Source organism: Mytilus trossulus, chromosome 1, assembly GCF_036588685.1.
Source record: "Mytilus trossulus isolate FHL-02 chromosome 1, PNRI_Mtr1.1.1.hap1, whole genome shotgun sequence".
Taxonomy (NCBI): domain Eukaryota; kingdom Metazoa; phylum Mollusca; class Bivalvia; order Mytilida; family Mytilidae; genus Mytilus; species Mytilus trossulus.
The window spans coordinates 83,007,472-83,027,746 of NC_086373.1; the positions used below are offsets into that span (position 1 = coordinate 83,007,472).

Here is a 20,275-nt window from a genome sequence, read left to right on the forward strand (position 1 = left end):
TTAGGTAGTGATGTTTTTACCTGGACATTTGTCATATGCATGTATACCGTATACAACATATTAAAGGATGCATTATATTGACCAATTGATTATAACGGTCTAATCGACATTATCTGAAACATATAGTGATGATGTCACCACATGTAATGCATTCGATCTTTAAAAATTCGACTTTAAAATCTAGCTGGGTTTCTTTTACCAGAAATCAAGTACCAGAACATGTTCATAAAAATTTCGTTCACTAGATCGAAAATGTGCATAAACCCTTAACAGAACATATATCCATGACATAGTCCTCCACTACAATTACTACATAATTACACATTTATAAGTCTTTTTGATGATAACCTTAGGTCTATCAGTGACAAGATGAGAATAAAACTCTATTTTCTTCTTGCAAAAATTATGCTACGTCCCTGGGTGGGCTCGAACCACCAACCTTTCGGTTAACAGCCGAACGCGCTAACCAATTGCGCCACAGAGACTGGCATGTCAAGCTTTAGAATTTTTAGGTAGTGATGTTTTTACCTGGACATTTGTCATATGCATGTATACCGTATACAACATATTAAAGGATGCATTATATTGACCAATTGATTATAACGGTCTAATCGACATTATCTGAAACATATAGTGATGATGTCACCACATGTAATGCATTCGATCTTTAAAAATTCGACTTTAAAATCTAGCTGGGTTTCTTTTACCAGAAATCAAGTACCAGAACATGTTCATAAAAATTTCGTTCACTAGATCGAAAATGTGCATAAACCCTTAACAGAACATATATCCATGACATAGTCCTCCACTACAATTACTACATAATTACACATTTATAAGTCTTTTTGATGATAACCTTAGGTCTATCAGTGACAAGATGAGAATAAAACTCTATTTTCTTCTTGCAAAAATTATGCTACGTCCCTGGGTGGGCTCGAACCACCAACCTTTCGGTTAACAGCCGAACGCGCTAACCAATTGCGCCACAGAGACTGGCATGTCAAGCTTTAGAATTTTTAGGTAGTGATGTTTTTACCTGGACATTTGTCATATGCATGTATACCGTATACAACATATTAAAGGATGCATTATATTGACCTGCATGTATACCGTATACAACATATTAAAGGATGCATTATATTGACCAATTGATTATAACGGTCTAATCGACATTATCTGAAACATATAGTGATGATGTCACCACATGTAATGCATTCGATCTTTAAAAATTGGACTTTAAAATCTAGCTGGGTTTCTTTTACCAGAAATCAAGTACCAGAACATGTTCATAAAAATTTCGTTCACTAGATCGAAAATGTGCATAAACCCTTAACAGAACATATATCCATGACGTAGTCCTCCACTACAATTACTACATAATTACACATTTATAAGTCTTTTTGATGATAACCTTAGGTCTATCAGTGACAAGATGAGAATAAAACTCTATTTTCTTCTTGCAAAAATTATGCTACGTCCCTGGGTGGGCTCGAACCACCAACCTTTCGGTTAACAGCCGAACGCGCTAACCAATTGCGCCACAGAGACTGGCATGTCAAGCTTTAGAATTTTTAGGTAGTGATGTTTTTACCTGGACATTTGTCATATGCATGTATACCGTATACAACATATTAAAGGATGCATTATATTGACCTGCATGTATACCGTATACAACATATTAAAGGATGCATTATATTGACCAATTGATTATAACGGTCTAATCGACATTATCTGAAACATATAGTGATGATGTCACCACATGTAATGCATTCGATCTTTAAAAATTGGACTTTAAAATCTAGCTGGGTTTCTTTTACCAGAAATCAAGTACCAGAACATGTTCATAAAAATTTCGTTCACTAGATCGAAAATGTGCATAAACCCTTAACAGAACATATATCCATGACATAGTCCTCCACTACAATTACTACATAATTACACATTTATAAGTCTTTTTGATGATAACCTTAGGTCTATCAGTGACAAGATGAGAATAAAACTCTATTTTCTTCTTGCAAAAATTATGCTACGTCCCTGGGTGGGCTCGAACCACCAACCTTTCGGTTAACAGCCGAACGCGCTAACCAATTGCGCCACAGAGACTGGCATGTCAAGCTTTAGAATTTTTAGGTAGTGATGTTTTTACCTGGACATTTGTCATATGCATGTATACCGTATACAACATATTAAAGGATGCATTATATTGACCTGCATGTATACCGTATACAACATATTAAAGGATGCATTATATTGACCAATTGATTATAACGGTCTAATCGACATTATCTGAAACATATAGTGATGATGTCACCACATGTAATGCATTCGATCTTTAAAAATTGGACTTTAAAATCTAGCTGGGTTTCTTTTACCAGAAATCAAGTACCAGAACATGTTCATAAAAATTTCGTTCACTAGATCGAAAATGTGCATAAACCCTTAACAGAACATATATCCATGACATAGTCCTCCACTACAATTACTACATAATTACACATTTATAAGTCTTTTTGATGATAACCTTAGGTCTATCAGTGACAAGATGAGAATAAAACTCTATTTTCTTCTTGCAAAAATTATGCTACGTCCCTGGGTGGGCTCGAACCACCAACCTTTCGGTTAACAGCCGAACGCGCTAACCAATTGCGCCACAGAGACTGGCATGTCAAGCTTTAGAATTTTTAGGTAGTGATGTTTTTACCTGGACATTTGTCATATGCATGTATACCGTATACAACATATTAAAGGATGCATTATATTGACCAATTGATTATAACGGTCTAATCGACATTATCTGAAACATATAGTGATGATGTCACCACATGTAATGCATTCGATCTTTAAAAATTGGACTTTAAAATCTAGCTGGGTTTCTTTTACCAGAAATCAAGTACCAGAACATGTTCATAAAAATTTCGTTCACTAGATCGAAAATGTGCATAAACCCTTAACAGAACATATATCCATGACATAGTCCTCCACTACAATTACTACATAATTACACATTTATAAGTCTTTTTGATGATAACCTTAGGTCTATCAGTGACAAGATGAGAATAAAACTCTATTTTCTTCTTGCAAAAAATATGCTACGTCCCTGGGTGGGCTCGAACCACCAACCTTTCGGTTAACAGCCGAACGCGCTAACCAATTGCGCCACAGAGACTGGCATGTCAAGCTTTAGAATTTTTAGGTAGTGATGTTTTTACCTGGACATTTGTCATATGCATGTATACCGTATACAACATATTAAAGGATGCATTATATTGACCAATTGATTATAACGGTCTAATCGACATTATCTGAAACATATAGTGATGATGTCACCACATGTAATGCATTCGATCTTTAAAAATTGGACTTTAAAATCTAGCTGGGTTTCTTTTACCAGAAATCAAGTACCAGAACATGTTCATAAAAATTTCGTTCACTAGATCGAAAATGTGCATAAACCCTTAACAGAACATATATCCATGACATAGTCCTCCACTACAATTACTACATAATTACACATTTATAAGTCTTTTTGATGATAACCTTAGGTCTATCAGTGACAAGATGAGAATAAAACTCTATTTTCTTCTTGCAAAAAATATGCTACGTCCCTGGGTGGGCTCGAACCACCAACCTTTCGGTTAACAGCCGAACGCGCTAACCAATTGCGCCACAGAGACTGGCATGTCAAGCTTTAGAATTTTTAGGTAGTGATGTTTTTACCTGGACATTTGTCATATGCATGTATACCGTATACAACATATTAAAGGATGCATTATATTGACCAATTGATTATAACGGTCTAATCGACATTATCTGAAACATATAGTGATGATGTCACCACATGTAATGCATTCGATCTTTAAAAATTCGACTTTAAAATCTAGCTGGGTTTCTTTTACCAGAAATCAAGTACCAGAACATGTTCATAAAAATTTCGTTCACTAGATCGAAAATGTGCATAAACCCTTAACAGAACATATATCCATGACATAGTCCTCCACTACAATTACTACATAATTACACATTTATAAGTCTTTTTGATGATAACCTTAGGTCTATCAGTGACAAGATGAGAATAAAACTCTATTTTCTTCTTGCAAAAATTATGCTACGTCCCTGGGTGGGCTCGAACCACCAACCTTTCGGTTAACAGCCGAACGCGCTAACCAATTGCGCCACAGAGACTGGCATGTCAAACTTTAGAATTTTTAGGTAGTGATGTTTTTACCTGGACATTTGTCATATGCATGTATACCGTATACAACATATTAAAGGATGCATTATATTGACCAATTGATTATAACGGTCTAATCGACATTATCTGAAACATATAGTGATGATGTCACCACATGTAATGCATTCGATCTTTAAAAATTCGACTTTAAAATCTAGCTGGGTTTCTTTTACCAGAAATCAAGTACCAGAACATGTTCATAAAAATTTCGTTCACTAGATCGAAAATGTGCATAAACCCTTAACAGAACATATATCCATGACATAGTCCTCCACTACAATTACTACATAATTACACATTTATAAGTCTTTTTGATGATAACCTTAGGTCTATCAGTGACAAGATGAGAATAAAACTCTATTTTCTTCTTGCAAAAATTATGCTACGTCCCTGGGTGGGCTCGAACCACCAACCTTTCGGTTAACAGCCGAACGCGCTAACCAATTGCGCCACAGAGACTGGCATGTCAAGCTTTAGAATTTTTAGGTAGTGATGTTTTTACCTGGACATTTGTCATATGCATGTATACCGTATACAACATATTAAAGGATGCATTATATTGACCTGCATGTATACCGTATACAACATATTAAAGGATGCATTATATTGACCAATTGATTATAACGGTCTAATCGACATTATCTGAAACATATAGTGATGATGTCACCACATGTAATGCATTCGATCTTTAAAAATTGGACTTTAAAATCTAGCTGGGTTTCTTTTACCAGAAATCAAGTACCAGAACATGTTCATAAAAATTTCGTTCACTAGATCGAAAATGTGCATAAACCCTTAACAGAACATATATCCATGACGTAGTCCTCCACTACAATTACTACATAATTACACATTTATAAGTCTTTTTGATGATAACCTTAGGTCTATCAGTGACAAGATGAGAATAAAACTCTATTTTCTTCTTGCAAAAATTATGCTACGTCCCTGGGTGGGCTCGAACCACCAACCTTTCGGTTAACAGCCGAACGCGCTAACCAATTGCGCCACAGAGACTGGCATGTCAAGCTTTAGAATTTTTAGGTAGTGATGTTTTTACCTGGACATTTGTCATATGCATGTATACCGTATACAACATATTAAAGGATGCATTATATTGACCTGCATGTATACCGTATACAACATATTAAAGGATGCATTATATTGACCAATTGATTATAACGGTCTAATCGACATTATCTGAAACATATAGTGATGATGTCACCACATGTAATGCATTCGATCTTTAAAAATTGGACTTTAAAATCTAGCTGGGTTTCTTTTACCAGAAATCAAGTACCAGAACATGTTCATAAAAATTTCGTTCACTAGATCGAAAATGTGCATAAACCCTTAACAGAACATATATCCATGACATAGTCCTCCACTACAATTACTACATAATTACACATTTATAAGTCTTTTTGATGATAACCTTAGGTCTATCAGTGACAAGATGAGAATAAAACTCTATTTTCTTCTTGCAAAAATTATGCTACGTCCCTGGGTGGGCTCGAACCACCAACCTTTCGGTTAACAGCCGAACGCGCTAACCAATTGCGCCACAGAGACTGGCATGTCAAGCTTTAGAATTTTTAGGTAGTGATGTTTTTACCTGGACATTTGTCATATGCATGTATACCGTATACAACATATTAAAGGATGCATTATATTGACCTGCATGTATACCGTATACAACATATTAAAGGATGCATTATATTGACCAATTGATTATAACGGTCTAATCGACATTATCTGAAACATATAGTGATGATGTCACCACATGTAATGCATTCGATCTTTAAAAATTGGACTTTAAAATCTAGCTGGGTTTCTTTTACCAGAAATCAAGTACCAGAACATGTTCATAAAAATTTCGTTCACTAGATCGAAAATGTGCATAAACCCTTAACAGAACATATATCCATGACATAGTCCTCCACTACAATTACTACATAATTACACATTTATAAGTCTTTTTGATGATAACCTTAGGTCTATCAGTGACAAGATGAGAATAAAACTCTATTTTCTTCTTGCAAAAATTATGCTACGTCCCTGGGTGGGCTCGAACCACCAACCTTTCGGTTAACAGCCGAACGCGCTAACCAATTGCGCCACAGAGACTGGCATGTCAAGCTTTAGAATTTTTAGGTAGTGATGTTTTTACCTGGACATTTGTCATATGCATGTATACCGTATACAACATATTAAAGGATGCATTATATTGACCAATTGATTATAACGGTCTAATCGACATTATCTGAAACATATAGTGATGATGTCACCACATGTAATGCATTCGATCTTTAAAAATTGGACTTTAAAATCTAGCTGGGTTTCTTTTACCAGAAATCAAGTACCAGAACATGTTCATAAAAATTTCGTTCACTAGATCGAAAATGTGCATAAACCCTTAACAGAACATATATCCATGACATAGTCCTCCACTACAATTACTACATAATTACACATTTATAAGTCTTTTTGATGATAACCTTAGGTCTATCAGTGACAAGATGAGAATAAAACTCTATTTTCTTCTTGCAAAAAATATGCTACGTCCCTGGGTGGGCTCGAACCACCAACCTTTCGGTTAACAGCCGAACGCGCTAACCAATTGCGCCACAGAGACTGGCATGTCAAGCTTTAGAATTTTTAGGTAGTGATGTTTTTACCTGGACATTTGTCATATGCATGTATACCGTATACAACATATTAAAGGATGCATTATATTGACCAATTGATTATAACGGTCTAATCGACATTATCTGAAACATATAGTGATGATGTCACCACATGTAATGCATTCGATCTTTAAAAATTGGACTTTAAAATCTAGCTGGGTTTCTTTTACCAGAAATCAAGTACCAGAACATGTTCATAAAAATTTCGTTCACTAGATCGAAAATGTGCATAAACCCTTAACAGAACATATATCCATGACATAGTCCTCCACTACAATTACTACATAATTACACATTTATAAGTCATTTTGATGATAACCTTAGGTCTATCAGTGACAAGATGAGAATAAAACTCTATTTTCTTCTTGCAAAAAATATGCTACGTCCCTGGGTGGGCTCGAACCACCAACCTTTCGGTTAACAGCCGAACGCGCTAACCAATTGCGCCACAGAGACTGGCATGTCAAGCTTTAGAATTTTTAGGTAGTGATGTTTTTACCTGGACATTTGTCATATGCATGTATACCGTATACAACATATTAAAGGATGCATTATATTGACCAATTGATTATAACGGTCTAATCGACATTATCTGAAACATATAGTGATGATGTCACCACATGTAATGCATTCGATCTTTAAAAATTCGACTTTAAAATCTAGCTGGGTTTCTTTTACCAGAAATCAAGTACCAGAACATGTTCATAAAAATTTCGTTCACTAGATCGAAAATGTGCATAAACCCTTAACAGAACATATATCCATGACATAGTCCTCCACTACAATTACTACATAATTACACATTTATAAGTCTTTTTGATGATAACCTTAGGTCTATCAGTGACAAGATGAGAATAAAACTCTATTTTCTTCTTGCAAAAATTATGCTACGTCCCTGGGTGGGCTCGAACCACCAACCTTTCGGTTAACAGCCGAACGCGCTAACCAATTGCGCCACAGAGACTGGCATGTCAAGCTTTAGAATTTTTAGGTAGTGATGTTTTTACCTGGACATTTGTCATATGCATGTATACCGTATACAACATATTAAAGGATGCATTATATTGACCAATTGATTATAACGGTCTAATCGACATTATCTGAAACATATAGTGATGATGTCACCACATGTAATGCATTCGATCTTTAAAAATTCGACTTTAAAATCTAGCTGGGTTTCTTTTACCAGAAATCAAGTACCAGAACATGTTCATAAAAATTTCGTTCACTAGATCGAAAATGTGCATAAACCCTTAACAGAACATATATCCATGACATAGTCCTCCACTACAATTACTACATAATTACACATTTATAAGTCTTTTTGATGATAACCTTAGGTCTATCAGTGACAAGATGAGAATAAAACTCTATTTTCTTCTTGCAAAAATTATGCTACGTCCCTGGGTGGGCTCGAACCACCAACCTTTCGGTTAACAGCCGAACGCGCTAACCAATTGCGCCACAGAGACTGGCATGTCAAGCTTTAGAATTTTTAGGTAGTGATGTTTTTACCTGGACATTTGTCATATGCATGTATACCGTATACAACATATTAAAGGATGCATTATATTGACCAATTGATTATAACGGTCTAATCGACATTATCTGAAACATATAGTGATGATGTCACCACATGTAATGCATTCGATCTTTAAAAATTCGACTTTAAAATCTAGCTGGGTTTCTTTTACCAGAAATCAAGTACCAGAACATGTTCATAAAAATTTCGTTCACTAGATCGAAAATGTGCATAAACCCTTAACAGAACATATATCCATGACATAGTCCTCCACTACAATTACTACATAATTACACATTTATAAGTCTTTTTGATGATAACCTTAGGTCTATCAGTGACAAGATGAGAATAAAACTCTATTTTCTTCTTGCAAAAATTATGCTACGTCCCTGGGTGGGCTCGAACCACCAACCTTTCGGTTAACAGCCGAACGCGCTAACCAATTGCGCCACAGAGACTGGCATGTCAAGCTTTAGAATTTTTAGGTAGTGATGTTTTTACCTGGACATTTGTCATATGCATGTATACCGTATACAACATATTAAAGGATGCATTATATTGACCAATTGATTATAACGGTCTAATCGACATTATCTGAAACATATAGTGATGATGTCACCACATGTAATGCATTCGATCTTTAAAAATTCGACTTTAAAATCTAGCTGGGTTTCTTTTACCAGAAATCAAGTACCAGAACATGTTCATAAAAATTTCGTTCACTAGATCGAAAATGTGCATAAACCCTTAACAGAACATATATCCATGACATAGTCCTCCACTACAATTACTACATAATTACACATTTATAAGTCTTTTTGATGATAACCTTAGGTCTATCAGTGACAAGATGAGAATAAAACTCTATTTTCTTCTTGCAAAAATTATGCTACGTCCCTGGGTGGGCTCGAACCACCAACCTTTCGGTTAACAGCCGAACGCGCTAACCAATTGCGCCACAGAGACTGGCATGTCAAGCTTTAGAATTTTTAGGTAGTGATGTTTTTACCTGGACATTTGTCATATGCATGTATACCGTATACAACATATTAAAGGATGCATTATATTGACCAATTGATTATAACGGTCTAATCGACATTATCTGAAACATATAGTGATGATGTCACCACATGTAATGCATTCGATCTTTAAAAATTCGACTTTAAAATCTAGCTGGGTTTCTTTTACCAGAAATCAAGTACCAGAACATGTTCATAAAAATTTCGTTCACTAGATCGAAAATGTGCATAAACCCTTAACAGAACATATATCCATGACATAGTCCTCCACTACAATTACTACATAATTACACATTTATAAGTCTTTTTGATGATAACCTTAGGTCTATCAGTGACAAGATGAGAATAAAACTCTATTTTCTTCTTGCAAAAATTATGCTACGTCCCTGGGTGGGCTCGAACCACCAACCTTTCGGTTAACAGCCGAACGCGCTAACCAATTGCGCCACAGAGACTGGCATGTCAAGCTTTAGAATTTTTAGGTAGTGATGTTTTTACCTGGACATTTGTCATATGCATGTATACCGTATACAACATATTAAAGGATGCATTATATTGACCAATTGATTATAACGGTCTAATCGACATTATCTGAAACATATAGTGATGATGTCACCACATGTAATGCATTCGATCTTTAAAAATTCGACTTTAAAATCTAGCTGGGTTTCTTTTACCAGAAATCAAGTACCAGAACATGTTCATAAAAATTTCATTCACTAGATCGAAAATGTGCATAAACCCTTAACAGAACATATATCCATGACATAGTCCTCCACTACAATTACTACATAATTACACATTTATAAGTCTTTTTGATGATAACCTTAGGTCTATCAGTGACAAGATGAGAATAAAACTCTATTTTCTTCTTGCAAAAATTATGCTACGTCCCTGGGTGGGCTCGAACCACCAACCTTTCGGTTAACAGCCGAACGCGCTAACCAATTGCGCCACAGAGACTGGCATGTCAGGCTTTAGAATTTTTAGGTAGTGATGTTTTTACCTGGACATTTGTCATATGCATGTATACCGTATACAACATATTAAAGGATGCATTATATTGACCAATTGATTATAACGGTCTAATCGACATTATCTGAAACATATAGTGATGATGTCACCACATGTAATGCATTCGATCTTTAAAAATTCGACTTTAAAATCTAGCTGGGTTTCTTTTACCAGAAATCAAGTACCAGAACATGTTCATAAAAATTTCGTTCACTAGATCGAAAATGTGCATAAACCCTTAACAGAACATATATCCATGACATAGTCCTCCACTACAATTACTACATAATTACACATTTATAAGTCTTTTTGATGATAACCTTAGGTCTATCAGTGACAAGATGAGAATAAAACTCTATTTTCTTCTTGCAAAAATTATGCTACGTCCCTGGGTGGGCTCGAACCACCAACCTTTCGGTTAACAGCCGAACGCGCTAACCAATTGCGCCACAGAGACTGGCATGTCAGGCTTTAGAATTTTTAGGTAGTGATGTTTTTACCTGGACATTTGTCATATGCATGTATACCGTATACAACATATTAAAGGATGCATTATATTGACCAATTGATTATAACGGTCTAATCGACATTATCTGAAACATATAGTGATGATGTCACCACATGTAATGCATTCGATCTTTAAAAATTCGACTTTAAAATCTAGCTGGGTTTCTTTTACCAGAAATCAAGTACCAGAACATGTTCATAAAAATTTCGTTCACTAGATCGAAAATGTGCATAAACCCTTAACAGAACATATATCCATGACATAGTCCTCCACTACAATTACTACATAATTACACATTTATAAGTCTTTTTGATGATAACCTTAGGTCTATCAGTGACAAGATGAGAATAAAACTCTATTTTCTTCTTGCAAAAATTATGCTACGTCCCTGGGTGGGCTCGAACCACCAACCTTTCGGTTAACAGCCGAACGCGCTAACCAATTGCGCCACAGAGACTGGCATGTCAGGCTTTAGAATTTTTAGGTAGTGATGTTTTTACCTGGACATTTGTCATATGCATGTATACCGTATACAACATATTAAAGGATGCATTATATTGACCAATTGATTATAACGGTCTAATCGACATTATCTGAAACATATAGTGATGATGTCACCACATGTAATGCATTCGATCTTTAAAAATTCGACTTTAAAATCTAGCTGGGTTTCTTTTACCAGAAATCAAGTACCAGAACATGTTCATAAAAATTTCGTTCACTAGATCGAAAATGTGCATAAACCCTTAACAGAACATATATCCATGACATAGTCCTCCACTACAATTACTACATAATTACACATTTATAAGTCTTTTTGATGATAACCTTAGGTCTATCAGTGACAAGATGAGAATAAAACTCTATTTTCTTCTTGCAAAAATTATGCTACGTCCCTGGGTGGGCTCGAACCACCAACCTTTCGGTTAACAGCCGAACGCGCTAACCAATTGCGCCACAGAGACTGGCATGTCAAGCTTTAGAATTTTTAGGTAGTGATGTTTTTACCTGGACATTTGTCATATGCATGTATACCGTATACAACATATTAAAGGATGCATTATATTGACCAATTGATTATAACGGTCTAATCGACATTATCTGAAACATATAGTGATGATGTCACCACATGTAATGCATTCGATCTTTAAAAATTCGACTTTAAAATCTAGCTGGGTTTCTTTTACCAGAAATCAAGTACCAGAACATGTTCATAAAAATTTCGTTCACTAGATCGAAAATGTGCATAAACCCTTAACAGAACATATATCCATGACATAGTCCTCCACTACAATTACTACATAATTACACATTTATAAGTCTTTTTGATGATAACCTTAGGTCTATCAGTGACAAGATGAGAATAAAACTCTATTTTCTTCTTGCAAAAATTATGCTACGTCCCTGGGTGGGCTCGAACCACCAACCTTTCGGTTAACAGCCGAACGCGCTAACCAATTGCGCCACAGAGACTGGCATGTCAAGCTTTAGAATTTTTAGGTAGTGATGTTTTTACCTGGACATTTGTCATATGCATGTATACCGTATACAACATATTAAAGGATGCATTATATTGACCAATTGATTATAACGGTCTAATCGACATTATCTGAAACATATAGTGATGATGTCACCACATGTAATGCATTCGATCTTTAAAAATTCGACTTTAAAATCTAGCTGGGTTTCTTTTACCAGAAATCAAGTACCAGAACATGTTCATAAAAATTTCGTTCACTAGATCGAAAATGTGCATAAACCCTTAACAGAACATATATCCATGACATAGTCCTCCACTACAATTACTACATAATTACACATTTATAAGTCTTTTTGATGATAACCTTAGGTCTATCAGTGACAAGATGAGAATAAAACTCTATTTTCTTCTTGCAAAAATTATGCTACGTCCCTGGGTGGGCTCGAACCACCAACCTTTCGGTTAACAGCCGAACGCGCTAACCAATTGCGCCACAGAGACTGGCATGTCAAGCTTTAGAATTTTTAGGTAGTGATGTTTTTACCTGGACATTTGTCATATGCATGTATACCGTATACAACATATATTAAAGGATGCATTATATTGACCAATTGATTATAACGGTCTAATCGACATTATCTGAAACATATAGTGATGATGTCACCACATGTAATGCATTCGATCTTTAAAAATTCGACTTTAAAATCTAGCTGGGTTTCTTTTACCAGAAATCAAGTACCAGAACATGTTCATAAAAATTTCGTTCACTAGATCGAAAATGTGCATAAACCCTTAACAGAACATATATCCATGACATAGTCCTCCACTACAATTACTACATAATTACACATTTATAAGTCTTTTTGATGATAACCTTAGGTCTATCAGTGACAAGATGAGAATAAAACTCTATTTTCTTCTTGCAAAAATTATGCTACGTCCCTGGGTGGGCTCGAACCACCAACCTTTCGGTTAACAGCCGAACGCGCTAACCAATTGCGCCACAGAGACTGGCATGTCAAGCTTTAGAATTTTTAGGTAGTTATGTTTTTACCTGGACATTTGTCATATGCATGTATACCGTATACAACATATTAAAGGATGCATTATATTGACCAATTGATTATAACGGTCTAATCGACATTATCTGAAACATATAGTGATGATGTCACCACATGTAATGCATTCGATCTTTAAAAATTCGACTTTAAAATCTAGCTGGGTTTCTTTTACCAGAAATCAAGTACCAGAACATGTTCATAAAAATTTCGTTCACTAGATCGAAAATGTGCATAAACCCTTAACAGAACATATATCCATGACATAGTCCTCCACTACAATTACTACATAATTACACATTTATAAGTCTTTTTGATGATAACCTTAGGTCTATCAGTGACAAGATGAGAATAAAACTCTATTTTCTTCTTGCAAAAATTATGCTACGTCCCTGGGTGGGCTCGAACCACCAACCTTTCGGTTAACAGCCGAACGCGCTTTTTTTTTTATCTTGATAAAATTTATTGCACAAATCTTTATCATCTTCTACATCACTTTACAACATATTATTGGAAAACATCAAGTCCCTATACTATCATGCTACCTCACACTAATCTTTCATGCAGCTCAATCATTCAACTTATATTTGAAACCTACGCAGAATACAATATAAAGTATGAAATTAACTGGTAATTGTCTTTCAATGTTTACAGAAAATAAAGAGACGAAAATTGAAACGAAATAATCAAATGTTCGTACGGGGCTGGAAACCATTCCACCATGCGAGTTCACGATCATAAACGTTGATATTCATCAATATCAAACAATTTCTATGTGACAGCAGTCATAAATAATTCCGCAGGCAAAAAACAAAAGCTAGCATACACTCAATCTTACAAATACATACACGCAGGCTCACAAAGAATATATTTATCAACAATTTATTTACAACAATTTTTTATTTTTAGCATAGTCTATCATCTGAAGTATTGCCTGTTCAATTTCAGCATTCATATGCTGCGTTTCACGAACATCACTGAAGTCTTGTGTCAATACTGTATTGAACTTTTTGTAATATCGGTCACTTCTAACTAGTTCTTCGTATGTGTTTGAGTCTATATCCAAAATAATAAGTCTACCCGTTTTTTCAATTTTGCAAATCAGTTTACCAATTGTAAATTTACTTTTTTTCAGGACAAATTTGGAAATTAATTCACATTCTTCATCATCACTTGCATCATGTACGGTTTTCATATTAGCATCATCTGTTTCACTTTCTTCAGTTCTTATATTTGATTTCTTAATTTCTTTCGTTTTAACAGAAATATTTGAAACCGGCGGTTTGTCACATGTACTATCTTTTGATTTACGGAACTTAAAAGTAGCAAAGAAATCAGAATTATCATCCAAATTCCAATCTTCCTGTGCTACCTTAATTTCTTCAATATTGTCTGCTGAACATACATTTTCACCTGTATTTACATCTTTGTTATTGTTTACACATTCCGATAAGTCAGGCGATTTACCTGTTTTGTGTACACACAAATCAATATTCACATTCTCAGCTGATTGAATTTCACCTGTTAACGTTGTTGGGGTACCATTCGGGGTAACTTCAACGTCCATTTCGCTAACTAATTCGACATAATTATCTGCATTATTTGAACACTGAGTATTTGTGGCACATTCTTTTATTATAGTGTCACTATTGTTTTCATTATATTCCCTCAGTCTTTTATTGTCACGTTTAATTGTAGAATTCGATTTACGCTTACTTTTGATACTCTCTTGATTAGTAAACATAATTGATATTCTTGCTTTATCGTTTTCTCCGTGCACTGTAAATGTAATGTTACGAAATTGTTCACAAGCATTATGTATCGTACTTGTCAATAATAACGGTAATCTTTCCATGATGGAATAAAAAACACAATCCTAATAAATTCCCCTTTAGGACCTCATTTTACACGATGATCTTAACATGTCTACAAAAGTTACTTTACGACGAAATTTTGCAATATAATGAAAAAGACTTACTGCTGTTACAAGTCAGAATCACATTAATCCTTTATCTAGCTTGGAAATCCGAGCAATAACATATAAACAGAGTGTTTTTTTCCATACGACAAAATGTCCGTCCGTTCACATCAAGGTCCACTCGACTAGCCTCAAACCACCAACCTTTCGGTTAACAGCCGAACGCGCTAACCAATTGCGCCACAGAGACTGGCATGTCAAGCTTTAGAATTTTTAGGTAGTGATGTTTTTACCTGGACATTTGTCATATGCATGTATACCGTATACAACATATTAAAGGATGCATTATATTGACCAATTGATTATAACGGTCTAATCGACATTATCTGAAACATATAGTGATGATGTCACCACATGTAATGCATTCGATCTTTAAAAATTCGACTTTAAAATCTAGCTGGGTTTCTTTTACCAGAAATCAAGTACCAGAACATGTTCATAAAAATTTCGTTCACTAGATCGAAAATGTGCATAAACCCTTAACAGAACATATATCCATGACATAGTCCTCCACTACAATTACTACATAATTACACATTTATAAGTCTTTTTGATGATAACCTTAGGTCTATCAGTGACAAGATGAGAATAAAACTCTATTTTCTTCTTGCAAAAATTATGCTACGTCCCTGGGTGGGCTCGAACCACCAACCTTTCGGTTAACAGCCGAACGCGCTAACCAATTGCGCCACAGAGACTGGCATGTCAAGCTTTAGAATTTTTAGGTAGTGATGTTTTTACCTGGACATTTGTCATATGCATGTATACCGTATACAACATATTAAAGGATGCATTATATTGACCAATTGATTATAACGGTCTAATCGACATTATCTGAAACATATAGTGATGATGTCACCACATGTAATGCATTCGATCTTTAAAAATTCGACTTTAAAATCTAGCTGGGTTTCTTTTACCAGAAATCAAGTACCAGAACATGTTCATAAAAATTTCGTTCACTAGATCGAAAATGTGCATAAACCCTTAACAGAACATATATCCATGACATAGTCCTCCACTACAATTACTACATAATTACACATTTATAAGTCTTTTTGATGATAACCTTAGGTCTATCAGTGACAAGATGAGAATAAAACTCTATTTTCTTCTTGCAAAAATTATGCTACGTCCCTGGGTGGGCTCGAACCACCAACCTTTCGGTTAACAGCCGAACGCGCTAACCAATTGCGCCACAGAGACTGGCATGTCAAGCTTTAGAATTTTTAGGTAGTGATGTTTTTACCTGGACATTTGTCATATGCATGTATACCGTATACAACATATTAAAGGATGCATTATATTGACCAATTGATTATAACGGTCTAATCGACATTATCTGAAACATATAGTGATGATGTCACCACATGTAATGCATTCGATCTTTAAAAATTCGACTTTAAAATCTAGCTGGGTTTCTTTTACCAGAAATCAAGTACCAGAACATGTTCATAAAAATTTCGTTCACTAGATCGAAAATGTGCATAAACCCTTAACAGAACATATATCCATGACATAGTCCTCCACTACAATTACTACATAATTACACATTTATAAGTCTTTTTGATGATAACCTTAGGTCTATCAGTGACAAGATGAGAATAAAACTCTATTTTCTTCTTGCAAAAATTATGCTACGTCCCTGGGTGGGCTCGAACCACCAACCTTTCGGTTAACAGCCGAACGCGCTAACCAATTGCGCCACAGAGACTGGCATGTCAAGCTTTAGAATTTTTAGGTAGTGATGTTTTTACCTGGACATTTGTCATATGCATGTATACCGTATACAACATATTAAAGGATGCATTATATTGACCAATTGATTATAACGGTCTAATCGACATTATCTGAAACATATAGTGATGATGTCACCACATGTAATGCATTCGATCTTTAAAAATTCGACTTTAAAATCTAGCTGGGTTTCTTTTACCAGAAATCAAGTACCAGAACATGTTCATAAAAATTTCGTTCACTAGATCGAAAATGTGCATAAACCCTTAACAGAACATATATCCATGACATAGTCCTCCACTACAATTACTACATAATTACACATTTATAAGTCTTTTTGATGATAACCTTAGGTCTATCAGTGACAAGATGAGAATAAAACTCTATTTTCTTCTTGCAAAAATTATGCTACGTCCCTGGGTGGGCTCGAACCACCAACCTTTCGGTTAACAGCCGAACGCGCTAACCAATTGCGCCACAGAGACTGGCATGTCAAGCTTTAGAATTTTTAGGTAGTGATGTTTTTACCTGGACATTTGTCATATGCATGTATACCGTATACAACATATTAAAGGATGCATTATATTGACCAATTGATTATAACGGTCTAATCGACATTATCTGAAACATATAGTGATGATGTCACCACATGTAATGCATTCGATCTTTAAAAATTCGACTTTAAAATCTAGCTGGGTTTCTTTTACCAGAAATCAAGTACCAGAACATGTTCATAAAAATTTCGTTCACTAGATCGAAAATGTGCATAAACCCTTAACAGAACATATATCCATGACATAGTCCTCCACTACAATTACTACATAATTACACATTTATAAGTCTTTTTGATGATAACCTTAGGTCTATCAGTGACAAGATGAGAATAAAACTCTATTTTCTTCTTGCAAAAATTATGCTACGTCCCTGGGTGGGCTCGAACCACCAACCTTTCGGTTAACAGCCGAACGCGCTAACCAATTGCGCCACAGAGACTGGCATGTCAAGCTTTAGAATTTTTAGGTAGTGATGTTTTTACCTGGACATTTGTCATATGCATGTATACCGTATACAACATATTAAAGGATGCATTATATTGACCAATTGATTATAACGGTCTAATCGACATTATCTGAAACATATAGTGATGATGTCACCACATGTAATGCATTCGATCTTTAAAAATTCGACTTTAAAATCTAGCTGGGTTTCTTTTACCAGAAATCAAGTACCAGAACATGTTCATAAAAATTTCGTTCACTAGATCGAAAATGTGCATAAACCCTTAACAGAACATATATCCATGACATAGTCCTCCACTACAATTACTACATAATTACACATTTATAAGTCTTTTTGATGATAACCTTAGGTCTATCAGTGACAAGATGAGAATAAAACTCTATTTTCTTCTTGCAAAAATTATGCTACGTCCCTGGGTGGGCTCGAACCACCAACCTTTCGGTTAACAGCCGAACGCGCTAACCAATTGCGCCACAGAGACTGGCATGTCAAGCTTTAGAATTTTTAGGTAGTGATGTTTTTACCTGGACATTTGTCATATGCATGTATACCGTATACAACATATTAAAGGATGCATTATATTGACCAATTGATTATAACGGTCTAATCGACATTATCTGAAACATATAGTGATGATGTCACCACATGTAATGCATTCGATCTTTAAAAATTCGACTTTAAAATCTAGCTGGGTTTCTTTTACCAGAAATCAAGTACCAGAACATGTTCATAAAAATTTCGTTCACTAGATCGAAAATGTGCATAAACCCTTAACAGAACATATATCCATGACATAGTCCTCCACTACAATTACTACATAATTACACATTTATAAGTCTTTTTGATGATAACCTTAGGTCTATCAGTGACAAGATGAGAATAAAACTCTATTTTCTTCTTGCAAAAATTATGCTACGTCCCTGGGTGGGCTCGAACCACCAACCTTTCGGTTAACAGCCGAACGCGCTAACCAATTGCGCCACAGAGACTGGCATGTCAAGCTTTAGAATTTTTAGGTAGTGATGTTTTTACCTGGACATTTGTCATATGCATGTATACCGTATACAACATATTAAAGGATGCATTATATTGACCAATTGATTATAACGGTCTAATCGACATTATCTGAAACATATAGTGATGATGTCACCACATGTAATGCATTCGATCTTTAAAAATTCGACTTTAAAATCTAGCTGGGTTTCTTTTACCAGAAATCAAGTACCAGAACATGTTCATAAAAATTTCGTTCACTAGATCGAAAATGTGCATAAACCCTTAACAGAACATATATCCATGACATAGTCCTCCACTACAATTACTACATAATTACACATTTATAAGTCTTTTTGATGATAACCTTAGGTCTATCAGTGACAAGATGAGAATAAAACTCTATTTTCTTCTTGCAAAAATTATGCTACGTCCCTGGGTGGGCTCGAACCACCAACCTTTCGGTTAACAGCCGAACGCGCTAACCAATTGCGCCACAGAGACTGGCATGTCAAGCTTTAGAATTTTTAGGTAGTGATGTTTTTACCTGGACATTTGTCATATGCATGTATACCGTATACAACATATTAAAGGATGCATTATATTGACCAATTGATTATAACGGTCTAATCGACATTATCTGAAACATATAGTGATGATGTCACCACATGTAATGCATTCGATCTTTAAAAATTCGACTTTAAAATCTAGCTGGGTTTCTTTTACCAGAAATCAAGTACCAGAACATGTTCATAAAAATTTCGTTCACTAGATCGAAAATGTGCATAAACCCTTAACAGAACATATATCCATGACATAGTCCTCCACTACAATTACTACATAATTACACATTTATAAGTCTTTTTGATGATAACCTTAGGTCTATCAGTGACAAGATGAGAATAAAACTCTATTTTCTTCTTGCAAAAATTATGCTACGTCCCTGGGTGGGCTCGAACCACCAACCTTTCGGTTAACAGCCGAACGCGCTAACCAATTGCGCCACAGAGACTGGCATGTCAAGCTTTAGA

General features: G+C 35.1%; 35 non-coding genes across 35 annotated transcripts; all 35 read right to left on the minus strand.

The window, feature by feature from the left end:
- Positions 1 to 411: 411 nt before the first annotated feature.
- Positions 412 to 485, minus strand: Trnan-guu (transfer RNA asparagine (anticodon GUU)). The gene has a single exon. It is a non-coding gene; the product is annotated as a tRNA-Asn (tRNA).
- Positions 486 to 919: 434 nt separating this feature from the next.
- On the minus strand, positions 920 to 993 carry Trnan-guu (transfer RNA asparagine (anticodon GUU)). Its single transcript has one exon. It is a non-coding gene; the product is annotated as a tRNA-Asn (tRNA).
- Positions 994 to 1,474: 481 nt separating this feature from the next.
- Positions 1,475 to 1,548, minus strand: Trnan-guu (transfer RNA asparagine (anticodon GUU)). The gene has a single exon. It is a non-coding gene; the product is annotated as a tRNA-Asn (tRNA).
- Positions 1,549 to 2,029: 481 nt separating this feature from the next.
- Trnan-guu (transfer RNA asparagine (anticodon GUU)) lies at positions 2,030 to 2,103 on the minus strand. Its single transcript has one exon. It is a non-coding gene; the product is annotated as a tRNA-Asn (tRNA).
- Positions 2,104 to 2,584: 481 nt separating this feature from the next.
- Positions 2,585 to 2,658, minus strand: Trnan-guu (transfer RNA asparagine (anticodon GUU)). The gene has a single exon. It is a non-coding gene; the product is annotated as a tRNA-Asn (tRNA).
- A 434-nt stretch (positions 2,659 to 3,092) lies between these two features.
- On the minus strand, positions 3,093 to 3,166 carry Trnan-guu (transfer RNA asparagine (anticodon GUU)). The gene has a single exon. It is a non-coding gene; the product is annotated as a tRNA-Asn (tRNA).
- Positions 3,167 to 3,600: 434 nt separating this feature from the next.
- Trnan-guu (transfer RNA asparagine (anticodon GUU)) lies at positions 3,601 to 3,674 on the minus strand. Its single transcript has one exon. It is a non-coding gene; the product is annotated as a tRNA-Asn (tRNA).
- A 434-nt stretch (positions 3,675 to 4,108) lies between these two features.
- Positions 4,109 to 4,182, minus strand: Trnan-guu (transfer RNA asparagine (anticodon GUU)). Its single transcript has one exon. It is a non-coding gene; the product is annotated as a tRNA-Asn (tRNA).
- Positions 4,183 to 4,616: 434 nt separating this feature from the next.
- Trnan-guu (transfer RNA asparagine (anticodon GUU)) lies at positions 4,617 to 4,690 on the minus strand. Its single transcript has one exon. It is a non-coding gene; the product is annotated as a tRNA-Asn (tRNA).
- Positions 4,691 to 5,171: 481 nt separating this feature from the next.
- On the minus strand, positions 5,172 to 5,245 carry Trnan-guu (transfer RNA asparagine (anticodon GUU)). The gene has a single exon. It is a non-coding gene; the product is annotated as a tRNA-Asn (tRNA).
- Positions 5,246 to 5,726: 481 nt separating this feature from the next.
- Trnan-guu (transfer RNA asparagine (anticodon GUU)) lies at positions 5,727 to 5,800 on the minus strand. Its single transcript has one exon. It is a non-coding gene; the product is annotated as a tRNA-Asn (tRNA).
- Positions 5,801 to 6,281: 481 nt separating this feature from the next.
- On the minus strand, positions 6,282 to 6,355 carry Trnan-guu (transfer RNA asparagine (anticodon GUU)). Its single transcript has one exon. It is a non-coding gene; the product is annotated as a tRNA-Asn (tRNA).
- A 434-nt stretch (positions 6,356 to 6,789) lies between these two features.
- Trnan-guu (transfer RNA asparagine (anticodon GUU)) lies at positions 6,790 to 6,863 on the minus strand. The gene has a single exon. It is a non-coding gene; the product is annotated as a tRNA-Asn (tRNA).
- Positions 6,864 to 7,297: 434 nt separating this feature from the next.
- Positions 7,298 to 7,371, minus strand: Trnan-guu (transfer RNA asparagine (anticodon GUU)). Its single transcript has one exon. It is a non-coding gene; the product is annotated as a tRNA-Asn (tRNA).
- Positions 7,372 to 7,805: 434 nt separating this feature from the next.
- Positions 7,806 to 7,879, minus strand: Trnan-guu (transfer RNA asparagine (anticodon GUU)). Its single transcript has one exon. It is a non-coding gene; the product is annotated as a tRNA-Asn (tRNA).
- Positions 7,880 to 8,313: 434 nt separating this feature from the next.
- On the minus strand, positions 8,314 to 8,387 carry Trnan-guu (transfer RNA asparagine (anticodon GUU)). The gene has a single exon. It is a non-coding gene; the product is annotated as a tRNA-Asn (tRNA).
- A 434-nt stretch (positions 8,388 to 8,821) lies between these two features.
- Trnan-guu (transfer RNA asparagine (anticodon GUU)) lies at positions 8,822 to 8,895 on the minus strand. Its single transcript has one exon. It is a non-coding gene; the product is annotated as a tRNA-Asn (tRNA).
- Positions 8,896 to 9,329: 434 nt separating this feature from the next.
- On the minus strand, positions 9,330 to 9,403 carry Trnan-guu (transfer RNA asparagine (anticodon GUU)). Its single transcript has one exon. It is a non-coding gene; the product is annotated as a tRNA-Asn (tRNA).
- A 434-nt stretch (positions 9,404 to 9,837) lies between these two features.
- Trnan-guu (transfer RNA asparagine (anticodon GUU)) lies at positions 9,838 to 9,911 on the minus strand. Its single transcript has one exon. It is a non-coding gene; the product is annotated as a tRNA-Asn (tRNA).
- Positions 9,912 to 10,345: 434 nt separating this feature from the next.
- Trnan-guu (transfer RNA asparagine (anticodon GUU)) lies at positions 10,346 to 10,419 on the minus strand. Its single transcript has one exon. It is a non-coding gene; the product is annotated as a tRNA-Asn (tRNA).
- A 434-nt stretch (positions 10,420 to 10,853) lies between these two features.
- Positions 10,854 to 10,927, minus strand: Trnan-guu (transfer RNA asparagine (anticodon GUU)). The gene has a single exon. It is a non-coding gene; the product is annotated as a tRNA-Asn (tRNA).
- A 434-nt stretch (positions 10,928 to 11,361) lies between these two features.
- Positions 11,362 to 11,435, minus strand: Trnan-guu (transfer RNA asparagine (anticodon GUU)). Its single transcript has one exon. It is a non-coding gene; the product is annotated as a tRNA-Asn (tRNA).
- Positions 11,436 to 11,869: 434 nt separating this feature from the next.
- Trnan-guu (transfer RNA asparagine (anticodon GUU)) lies at positions 11,870 to 11,943 on the minus strand. Its single transcript has one exon. It is a non-coding gene; the product is annotated as a tRNA-Asn (tRNA).
- A 434-nt stretch (positions 11,944 to 12,377) lies between these two features.
- Trnan-guu (transfer RNA asparagine (anticodon GUU)) lies at positions 12,378 to 12,451 on the minus strand. Its single transcript has one exon. It is a non-coding gene; the product is annotated as a tRNA-Asn (tRNA).
- A 434-nt stretch (positions 12,452 to 12,885) lies between these two features.
- On the minus strand, positions 12,886 to 12,959 carry Trnan-guu (transfer RNA asparagine (anticodon GUU)). Its single transcript has one exon. It is a non-coding gene; the product is annotated as a tRNA-Asn (tRNA).
- Positions 12,960 to 13,395: 436 nt separating this feature from the next.
- On the minus strand, positions 13,396 to 13,469 carry Trnan-guu (transfer RNA asparagine (anticodon GUU)). Its single transcript has one exon. It is a non-coding gene; the product is annotated as a tRNA-Asn (tRNA).
- A 2,649-nt stretch (positions 13,470 to 16,118) lies between these two features.
- On the minus strand, positions 16,119 to 16,192 carry Trnan-guu (transfer RNA asparagine (anticodon GUU)). Its single transcript has one exon. It is a non-coding gene; the product is annotated as a tRNA-Asn (tRNA).
- Positions 16,193 to 16,626: 434 nt separating this feature from the next.
- Positions 16,627 to 16,700, minus strand: Trnan-guu (transfer RNA asparagine (anticodon GUU)). Its single transcript has one exon. It is a non-coding gene; the product is annotated as a tRNA-Asn (tRNA).
- A 434-nt stretch (positions 16,701 to 17,134) lies between these two features.
- On the minus strand, positions 17,135 to 17,208 carry Trnan-guu (transfer RNA asparagine (anticodon GUU)). The gene has a single exon. It is a non-coding gene; the product is annotated as a tRNA-Asn (tRNA).
- Positions 17,209 to 17,642: 434 nt separating this feature from the next.
- On the minus strand, positions 17,643 to 17,716 carry Trnan-guu (transfer RNA asparagine (anticodon GUU)). Its single transcript has one exon. It is a non-coding gene; the product is annotated as a tRNA-Asn (tRNA).
- A 434-nt stretch (positions 17,717 to 18,150) lies between these two features.
- On the minus strand, positions 18,151 to 18,224 carry Trnan-guu (transfer RNA asparagine (anticodon GUU)). Its single transcript has one exon. It is a non-coding gene; the product is annotated as a tRNA-Asn (tRNA).
- A 434-nt stretch (positions 18,225 to 18,658) lies between these two features.
- Positions 18,659 to 18,732, minus strand: Trnan-guu (transfer RNA asparagine (anticodon GUU)). Its single transcript has one exon. It is a non-coding gene; the product is annotated as a tRNA-Asn (tRNA).
- Positions 18,733 to 19,166: 434 nt separating this feature from the next.
- Positions 19,167 to 19,240, minus strand: Trnan-guu (transfer RNA asparagine (anticodon GUU)). The gene has a single exon. It is a non-coding gene; the product is annotated as a tRNA-Asn (tRNA).
- Positions 19,241 to 19,674: 434 nt separating this feature from the next.
- On the minus strand, positions 19,675 to 19,748 carry Trnan-guu (transfer RNA asparagine (anticodon GUU)). The gene has a single exon. It is a non-coding gene; the product is annotated as a tRNA-Asn (tRNA).
- Positions 19,749 to 20,182: 434 nt separating this feature from the next.
- Positions 20,183 to 20,256, minus strand: Trnan-guu (transfer RNA asparagine (anticodon GUU)). The gene has a single exon. It is a non-coding gene; the product is annotated as a tRNA-Asn (tRNA).
- Between the last annotated feature and the right edge of the window lie 19 nt (positions 20,257 to 20,275).